A 10,806-nucleotide genomic window follows, 5' to 3' on the forward strand; every position below is an offset into this window, starting at 1 on the left:
CACTCAGTCAGATGCTCTACCTGGAGGCCTGCAGAAGCAGGCATGTGACCTAAAACAACAGGGGCTTTGCAAGGGCTGCCTACCAGCTAGTGAGGGTTGTGGAAGGAAGGAAGACGAGGACTCACATATTTCACTTCTTATTCCTAATCGTTTGAATGCATTCAAAGGCATACCGTCAACAATTTTATGATTTGCACACAGGTGAACGGGAAATGGGCCTGTTCACACCTCTCACCATGCTTACATTTGTCTTTTCATCCACCCCCTGTACTGCCTCCTCCCCAGCTCTGAAGGTGCACTGTGGGAGGGATCTCACTTTAGCACCGAAAGTGAGGAAGAGTCAGCCTGTTTGCCCAGTGCATTTGTCAGAGAGCTGACAAGGGTGCTCCATGTCCATGTGTTTAGACCACAAGCAGGCATTATTTTTGAAATTACAATAATAGTAGTACCAAATTTCAAGTTACCATCCTATAAATGATGGCATAAGTGAGGTACCACCAGTTTACAAATTATGCCTCTATTGGCAGGTCTCACATACGTTATCTCTTACCACTTGCCACTTTTTAGTTCTCTATGTACATTTACACGAGGAATCTGTATAGGGATGTGTGAATTTCTTGGAAATACGAACTAAGGGAAATTCCACCCCTAGCTCTAGTGTATAACTGCTGCTTAGCTTCCTAAATATGGATTCTATTTATCTTACTTGCCTGCTCATAAGGCCTTAATGGTACTATTTCTTTAATGATCAGAGAATTTCTCTTCAAGCACTGCTCCCTATGATTCTACCACCCTGTAATTCCTGTGCTGGAGAAAGTCAGTCACTGAATGTGAACACATCACCCCTTCAGTGACCATAACCAAGGGCAGAAACCTTGGACCTAGATCATACAAGATTAGACACTCACATCCCCACTGAAATAAAGCAGGGAGAAATGGTGTCTGGCTGTTAGCACCCTAACCGGTATCAAAGAAAGGCAATAATGTAATGGTAGGATGGCATGATTTCTGGGGGTTGGAGAGAGGAGTGTCTGCGGCAGGGTCTGAAATTTTGCAGTTGTAACAGGATCCCAGCTGTGATGGTTAATTTTCTGTGTTAACTTACGTAGACTGTGGTACCCAGATATTTGCCCAAACATTATTTGGTGATTGCTACGAGGATTGTTTTTGATCAGATTAATATTTAAATCAGTAGACTTGGAGCAAAGCTGATTACTCGATTGGAGGGGCAAGATGGGGGAAGAGTAGGGTCCCCAAGTCACCTGTCCCCACCAAATTACCTAGATAACCTTCAAATCATCCTGAAAATCTACGAATTCGGCCTCAGATTTAAAGAGAGAACAGCTGAAATGCTACAGTGAGAAGAGTTCAGGCTTCTATCAAGGTAGGAAGACGGGGGGAAAAAAGAAATAAACAAAAGGCATCCAAGGGGGAGGGGCCCCACGAGGAGCCAGGCTAAGGCCGGGGCGAGTGTCCCCAGGACAGGAGAGCCCCGTCCCGGAGAAGCAGGAGCTGCACCAATCTTCCCGGGCGGAAAGAGGCCTGCAGGGAGTTAGAGCAGGACCCCAGGTGGGCGGGGATGCCCTCAGGCTCCCTGGGACACTAACAGACACTTGGGCCTGGGGAGAGTGCGCCGAGCTCCCTAAAGGGCTGCAGCGTGTGCACTGCTGGACCCTGCAGCAGCTCGGAGGGACTCCGGCGGAGGCTCTGCGGAGATGGGGCTGCCCGGCCAGGAGCGTGAATCCAACAGCGCAGGCCCGGGAGCACAGGGCGCCGGGGACACAGCCTAGGATCCGACCTCCCCCAGGGACAGGCAGAGGCCAGGAGAGCCCAGGACAGCAAGAACGCTCCTGCCCCAAGCTGAGCAGATCAGCGGCCCTGCCCTCAGAGCATCCAGGCCCCTGCAGACTGAAAGCTCTGAAGCTACTGCAGGAGCTGAATCCAGGGCTCCAGAGCTGGCCACCGCCACTGTGGTTGTTCCTCCTGGGGCCTCACAGGGTAAACAACCCCCACTGAGCCCTGAACCAGGCAGGGGGCAGAGCAGCTCCCCCAAGTGCTAACACCTGAAAATCAGCAAAACAGGCCCTTCCAAAGAAGACCAGCTAGACGGACAGGGGAAAAACAACTTATTGACCAAGCAGCACTGGAAAGTTCCAGGGGAAGTCAAGGGACTTACAGTATACAGAATCAGAAGATACTCCCCTGTGCTGTTTCTTTTTTTTTCTTTTTGATTTTTTGCTTCCCCCACCCTTTTTTTTCCCTTTCTTTCCTTTTTTCTTTTTCTTCTTTCTTTTTTCTTTTTTCTTCCTTTTTTCTTTTTCTTTTTTTCTTTTCTTTTCTTTCCTTCTTTCTCTTCTCTCCTTTTCTGCTTTTCCCAATACAACTTGTTTTTGGCCACTCTGCACTGAGCAAAATGACTAGAAGGAAAACCTCACCTCAAAAGAAAGAATCAGAAACAGTCCTCACTCCCACAGAGTTACAAAATTTGGATTACAATTCAATGTCAGGAAGCCAATTCAGAAGCACTGAATGGAGCCACTGGTGGCTCTAGAAAAAAGCATAAAGGACTCAAGAGACTTCATGACTGCAGAATTTAGATCCAATCAGACAGAAATTAAAAATCAATTGAATGAGATGCAATCCAAACTAGAAGTCCTAACGACGAGGGTTAACGAGGTGGAAGAACGAGTGAGTGCTCAGTGCAGAGTGGCCAAAAACAAGTTGTATTGGGAAAAGGAGAAAAAGAGAGAGAAAGAAGGAAAGAAAAGAGAAAAAGAAAAAAAAGGAAGAAAAAAAGGAAAAAAGTGAAAAAAAAAGAAAAAGAAAGAAAGGGGAAAAAGGGGTGGGGGAAGCAATCAGAAATCAAAAATTAAAAAAAAACGGGGGAGTATCTTCTGATTTTGTATACTTTAAGTCCCTTGACTTCCCCTGGAACTTGTCCGTCTAGCTGGTCTTCTGGGGGAGGGGCCTGTTGTGCTGATTTTCAGGTGTTAGCACTTGGGGAAGCTGCTCTGCCCCCCGCCTGGTGCAGGGCTCAGTGGGAGTTGTTTACCCCGTGAGGCCTCAGGAGGAACAACCCCAGTGGCGGGGCCAGCTCTGGAAACCGGGATTCAACTCCCACAGTAACTCTGGAGCTCTCCGTCTGCAGGGCCTGGAGGCTCCGGGGCGGGGCCGCTGATCTGCTCAGCTGGGGCAGGAGCGTCCTCGCTGTCCTGGGCCCTCCGGGCCTCTGCCTGTCCCGGGGGTGGCCGGATCCTGGGCTGTGTCCCGCGCCCTGTGCTCCGGAGCCTGCGCTATTGGATTCGCGCTCCCGGCCGCGGAGCCGCCTCTCTGCGGAGCCGCCGCCCGAGCCCCTCTGAGCAGCTGCCAGGTCCAGCTGTGTGCGCTGCAGCCCTTAAGGAGCTCGGCGCACTCTCCTGGGCGCGCAGGTGTCTATTAGTGTCCCAGGGAACCTGAGGGTATCCCCGCCCTCCTGGGGTCCTGCTCTAACTCCCTGCGGGCCCCTTTCCACCCGGGAAGATTGGTGCAGCTCCTGCTTCTCCGGACGGGGCTCTACTGTCCTGGGGGCACTCGCCCCGGCCTTAACTTGGCTGCTTGGGGGGCCCCTCCCCCTTGGATGCCTTTTGTTTCTTTATTTCTTTTCCCCCCCATCTTCCTACCTTGATAGAAGCACGAACTCTTCTCACTGTAGCGTTTCAGCTGTTCTCTCTTTAAATCTGAGGCCGAATTCGTAGATTTTCAGGATGATTTGAAGGTTATCTCGGTAATTTGGTGGGGATAGGTGATTTGGAGACCCTACTCTTCCCCCATCTTGCCCCTCCTCCTCTATCAAACGTTTAAAGAAGAAACCATACCTATTCTACTAAAGCTGTTTGGAAAGATAGAAAGAGATGGAGTACTTCCAAATTCATTCTATGAGGCCAGCATCACCTTAATTCCAAAACCACACAAAGAACCCATCAAAAAGGAGAATTAAATAGCAATATCCCTGATGAACATGGATGCAAAAATTCTCAACTAAATACTAGCCAATAGGATACAACAGTACATTAAGAAAATTATTCACCATGACCAAGTAGGATTTATTCCTGGGACACAAGGCTGGTTCAACACTCATAAAACAATCAATGTGATTCATCATATCAGCAAGAGAAAAACCAAGAACCATATGATCCTCTCAATAGCCGCAGAGAAAGCATTTGACAAAATACAGCAGCCATTACTGATCAAAACTCTTCAGAGTGTAGGGATAGAGGGAACATTCCTCAACATCTTAAAATCCATCTATGAAAATCCCACAGCAAATATCATTCTCAATGGGGAAGCACTGGGAGCCTTTTCCCTAAGATTAGGAACAAATCAGGGATGTCCACTCTCACCACTGCTATTCAACATAGTATTGGAAGTCCTAGCCTCAGCAATCAGACAACAAAAAGACATTAAAGGCAATCAAATTGGCAAAGAAGGAGTCAAACTCTCCCTCTTCACCGATGACATGATACTCTACATAGAAAACCCAAAAGACTCCACCCTAAGAGTGCTAGAACTCATACAGCAATTTAGCAGTGTGGCAGGATACAAAATCAATGCCCAGAAGTCAGTGGCATTTTTAGACACTAACAATAAGACTGAAGAAAGAGAAATTAAGGAGTCAATCCCATTTATAATTGCACCAAAAAGCATAAGATACCTAGGAAAAAACCTAACCAAAGAGGTTAATGATCTATACCCTAAAAACTATAGAACACTTCTGAAAGAAATTGAGGAAGACACAAAGAGATGGAAAAATATTCCATGCTCATGGATTGGCAGAATTAATATTGTGAAAAAGTCAATGTTACCCAGGGCAATTTACACGTTTAATGCAATCCCTATCAAAATACCATGGACTTTCTTCAGAGAGTTAGAACAAATAATCTTAAGATTTGTGTGGAATCAGAAAAGACCCCAAATAGCCAGGGGAATTTTAAAAAAGAAAACCATAGCTGGGGGCATCACAATGCCAGATTTCAGGTTGTACTACAAAGTTGTGGTAGTCAAAACAGTGTTGTACTGACACAAAAACAGACACATAGATCAATGGAACAGAATAGAGAATCCAGAAGTTGACCCTCAACTTTATGGTCAACTAATATTCGATAAAGGAGGAAAGACTATCCACTGGAAGAAAGACAGTCTCTTCAATAAATGGTGCTGGGAAAATTGGACATCCACATGCAGAAGAATGAAACTAGGCCATTCTCTTTCACCACACACAAAGATAAACTCAAAATGGATGAAAGATCTAAATGTGAGACAAGATTCCATCAAAATCCTAGAGGAGAACCCAGGCAACACCCTTTTTGAACTTGGCCACAGTAACTTCTTGCAAGATACATCCACCAAGGCAAAGGAAACAAAAGCAAAAATGAACTATTGGGACTTCATCAAGATAAGACGCTTTTGCACAGCAAAGTATACCGTCAACAAAACTACAGAATGGGAGAAGATATTTGCAAATGACGTATCAGGTAAAGGGCTAGTTTCCAAGATCTATAAAGAACTTATGAAACTCAACACCAAAGAAACAAACAATCCAATCATGAAATGGGCAAAAGACATGAACAGAAATCTCACAGAGGAAGACATAGACATGGCCAGCATGCACATGAGAAAATGCTCTGCATCACTTGCCATCAGGGAAATACAAATCAAAACCACAATGAGATACCACCTCACACCAGTAAGAATGGGGAAAATTAACAAGGCAGGAAACCACAAGTATTAGAGAGGATGCGGAGAAAAGTGAACCCTCCTGCACTGTTGGTAGGAATGTGAAATGGTGCAACCACTCTGGAAAACTGTGTGGAGGTTCCTCAGAGTTAAAAATAGACCTGCCCTACGACCCAGCAATTGCACTGCTGGGGATTTACCCCAAAGATACAGATGCAATGAAATGCTGGGACACCTGCTCCCCGATGTTTCTAGCAGCAATGTCCACAATAGCCAAACTGTGGAAGGAGCCTTGGTGTCCATCGAAAGATGAATGGATAAAGAAGATGTGGTTTATGTATACAATGGAATATTACTCAGCCATTAGAAATGACAAATACCCACCATTTGCTTCGACGTGGATGGAACTGGAGGGTATTATGCTGAGTGAAGTAAGTCAGTCGGAGAAGGACAAACATTATATGTTCTCATTCACTTGGGGAATATAAATAATAGTGAAAGGGAATATAAGGGAAGGGAGAAGAAATGGGTAGGAAATATCAGAAAGGGAAACAGAACATGAAGACTCCTAACTCTGGGAAACGAACTAGGGGTAGTGGAAGGGGAGGAGGGCAGGGGTTGGGGTGAATGGGTGGCAGGCATTGAGAGGGGCACTTGACAGGATGAGCACTGGGTGTTATTTTGTATGTTGGCAAGTTGAAAACCAATAAAAAATAAATTTATTATTAAAAAAATGAATAGAAAAAGAAAAAAAATTAAAAGTTACCTTGCAACAGCAGTTTAAAAAAAAAGCAGATTACTCTTCATTGTGTGAGTGGGTCGGGTTCAATCAGTTGAAGGCTTGAATAGAGGAAAAGACCGACCTCCCTAAAGGAAGGGGGAATTCTGCCAGCAAACCACCTTCAAAATTGAACTGCAGCTCTTCCCTAGGTCTTCAGCCACGTGACAGCCTATCCTGCAGACCTGGGGCATGTCAGGTTCCACAATAGCATGAGCCAACTCCCTAATCAAGAAAAAAAATAAAGAATGAAGAACTATACACCAACAAAATGGATAACCCCAAAAGAAATGGAAAAATTCTTGGAAACATACAACCTACTAAGATGGAATCAAGAAGAAATAAAAAAAAAAACCTGAACAGTCCAATTACGCATAAGAAGATTGGATGATCATTAAAAAAAACAAAACAAAAAAAAAACAAAAAACAAAAAACCCTCCCATTGGGCAAAAGTACAGGACCAGATGGCATCACTGGTGAATTTTACCAAACATTGATTAAAAAAAATTAATGTCAATCCTTCTCAAACTCTTCCAACAAATTGAAGAGGCAAGAACACTCCCAAATTCATTTTACGAGGCTAGCATTACCTTTATATCAAAACTAGAAAAGGACACTACTAGAAAAGAAAACTATAGGCCAATATCCTTGATGAACATAGATGCAAAAAATATCAGTAAAATACTTGCAAACCAATTCCAGCAGCACATTAAAGGATAATTCACCAAGACCAAGTAGGCTTTATCCTTGGGATGTGAAGATGGTTCAACATCTGCAAATCAGTATATGTGATACATTGTATTAATAGAATGAAAAAAAATCGTGATCACTCAATAGATGCAGAGAAAGGCTTTGACAAATTCTGACATCTGTTCGTGATAAAAACTCTTAACAAATTAGTTATAGAAGGAACATATCTCAACATAACAGAGGCCATACATGACAAGCCCACCACTAACATCATTCTCAATGGTGAAAAGTTAAAAGCTTTTCTCAAAGATCAGGATTAAGACAAAGGTGCCCACTTTGACATCTTCTACTCAACATAGTACCAGAAGTCCTTCCCAGAGGATTTAGGTGTTAAAAAGAAATAAAAGGCATCAGAATTGTAAAGGAAGAAGTTAACCTATTTCTTTTGAAGATGACATGATTTTATACAAAGATAATCCTAAAGATTTTACCCCAAACTGTTAGATCTAATCAATGAATTCAGTAGTGGCAGGACACAAACATTAACATGCAAAAATCAGTAGCATTTCTATATGCCAACAGTGAATTCCTGAAAGAGGAAACAATCCCATTTACAACAAAAGCAAAAATGAACTACTGAGACTTCATCAAGATAAAAATGCTCCTGCACAGTGAAGGAAACAATCAACACAACTAAAAGGCAGCTTACAGAATGGGAGAAGAAATTTGCAAAAGATATATCCGATAAAGGGTTATTATCCAACGTCTACAAAGAACTTATCAAACTCAACACCCAAAAAGCAAATAACCCTGTTATGAAATGGGCAGGAGACATGATCAGATACTTTTCCAAAGAAGACATCCAGATGGCCATCAGATACATGAAAGAATGTTCAACATCACTCATCATCAGGGAAATACAAATCAAAACCACGATGAGGTACCACCTCACACCAGTCAGAATGGCTAAAATTAACAACACAGGAAACAACAGATGTTGGCGAGGATTCGGAGAAAGGGGAACACTCTTATACTGTTGAAGGGAAAGCAAACTGGTGCAGTCATTGCCAAAAAAAGTATGGAGTTTCCTCAAAAAGTTAAAAATAAAACTACCCTACAGCCCAGCAATTGCTCTACTAGGTATTTACCCAATGGATACAAAAACACTGGTTTGAAGGAGCACATGCATCCCGATGTCTATAGTGTTGTTATTAACAACGATCAAATTATTAAAATAGCCCAAATGTCCATCAACTGATGAATGGATAAAGAAGAGGTGGTGTAGGGGAGCCTGGGTGGCTCAGTCAGTTGAGCATCCAACTCTTGGTTTTGGTTCAGGTCATGATCACATGGCTGGTGAGATCAAGGCCCACTTGAGGCTCCATGCTCAGCAGGGAATCTGCCTGAAGACTCTCCCTCTGCCTCCCCCCACTCTCTCTCAAATAAATAATAAATCTTTTAAAAAAGAAGAAGAGGTGAAATATATAATGGATTATTACCCAGCCATCAAAAAGAGTGAAATCTTGCCATTTGCAACAATGTGGGTGGAGCTAGAGTGTATTATGCTAAGTGAAATAAGTCAGAGAAAGACCAATACCATATGTTTTCAGTCATATGTGGAATTTAAGAAACAAAACAGATGGACATAGGGGAAGGGGGAAAAAGGACAGGGAAGCAAACCATAAGAGACTCTTAACTATAGAGAACAATCTGTGGGTTGATGGAGGGGAGGTGGGTAAGGGATGGGCTGAACGAGTGATAGGTATTAAGGAGGGCAACTTGTGTTGAGCAATGGGTGTTATATGTAAGTGATGAATCGCTAAATTCTACTCCTGAAATCAATATCATACTTTATGATCACTCCTTAGAATTTAAATAAAGCTTTGAAACAGAGAAAAAAGAAATCTCATTTATGCTAGTACTGAAAACAATGAAATACTAACAAATAAATTTAAGCAAAGAGGTGAGAGGTCACTACACTGAAAACTATAAAACACTGATTTAGGAAATTGAAGGAAATATAAATGATTGGAAAGGCATCCTGTTTCGTGGATGGAAAGAATTAATATTGTTAAAACGCCCATGCTACGCAAAGCTATCTATGGATTCAATGCAATCCATATCAAGATTCTAATGGATTTTTTTTACAGAAACTTAAATCTTCAAATTCATATGGAACCACAAATGACACCAAATAACCAAAGCAATCCTAAGAAAGAAGAACAAACTGGAAGGTATCACATTTCCTGATTTCAAGCTATATCACAAAGCTATAGTAATCAAAACCACACGGTATTGGCATAATAACAGACACATAGATCAATAGAACAGGATTGAGAGCTCAGAAATAAAGCTGAGCATATATGTCAACTATTATTTGACAAGCAAGCCAAGAATACTCAGTGGAGAATAGACTATCTCTTCAATAAATGGTGCTAGGAAAATTAGGTATTCACATGTAAAAGAATAAAACTAGACTTCTATGTTACACCATTTGTAAGAACTAAAACCACAAAACTCCTGGAAAAAAAAAAAACAGGGAAGAATGCTCCTTGATATGAATCTTGGCCATGATTTCTTGGCTATGACACCTTAAGCACAAGCAACCAAATAAAAAATAAGCAAGTGGAACTACATCAAACTAGAAAGCTTCTGCACAGAAAAAAAAAAAAAAAAAAAAAAAAACAAGATCAACAACAAAATTTTTAAAAACCCTATGGAATGGGAGAAAATTTTGCAAAGCCCATATCATATGCCATATATAGGTTTACTATCCACAATATATGAAGAACTCATACAACTCGATAACAGCAAGCAATCCGATTAAAAATGAGTGAAGACCTGAAGACATTTTTCCAAAGAAGATATAGAAATGGCTGACATTGAAAGGTCATGAAAGTGTACTCAGTGTCAATAATCTTTAGGGAAGGGGATCCCTGGGTGGCGCAGCGGTATGGCGCCCGCCTTTGGCCCAGGGCGCGATCCTGGAGACCCGGGATCGAATCCCACGTCGGGCTCCCGGTGCATGGAGCCTGCTTCTCCCTCTGCCTGTGTCTCTGCCTCCCTCTCTCTCTCTCTCTCTGTGTGTGTGACTATCATAAATAAATAAAAATTTTTAAAAAGTTAAAAAAAATAATCTTCAGGGAAATGTAAATCAAAACCACAATGAGATACCACTTTACACTGCTGAGAATGGCTATCACCAAAAAGAGAAGAGATAGGGGCTCCTGGGTGGCTCAGTCAGTTAAGTGTGTGCCTCTGGCTCATGTCCTGATTCCAGGACCCTGCTCATCAGGGAGTTTGCTTCTCCCCTCCCAGCTCATGCTCTCCCTCCAATAAATAAATAAAATATTTAAAAAATAAAGACAAGAGATAATAAATGCTGGCAATTGTTGGGAAAAGGGAACCCTTGTGCATTGTGAGGATTATATATATATGTAAATGTACATATAAATTATGTATATATATAAACTATTAGCCATAGAAAAGAAAAAACTTGACCATCTGTGACAACATGGATGCATCTTTTTTTTTAACTTTTATTTTTTTATGATAGTCACAGAGAGAGAGAGAGGCAGAGACACAGGCAGAGGGAGAAGCAGGCTCCATGCACCGGGAGCCTGATG

This window comes from Canis aureus, chromosome X, assembly GCF_053574225.1.
Source record: "Canis aureus isolate CA01 chromosome X, VMU_Caureus_v.1.0, whole genome shotgun sequence".
Lineage (NCBI taxonomy): Eukaryota > Metazoa > Chordata > Mammalia > Carnivora > Canidae > Canis > Canis aureus.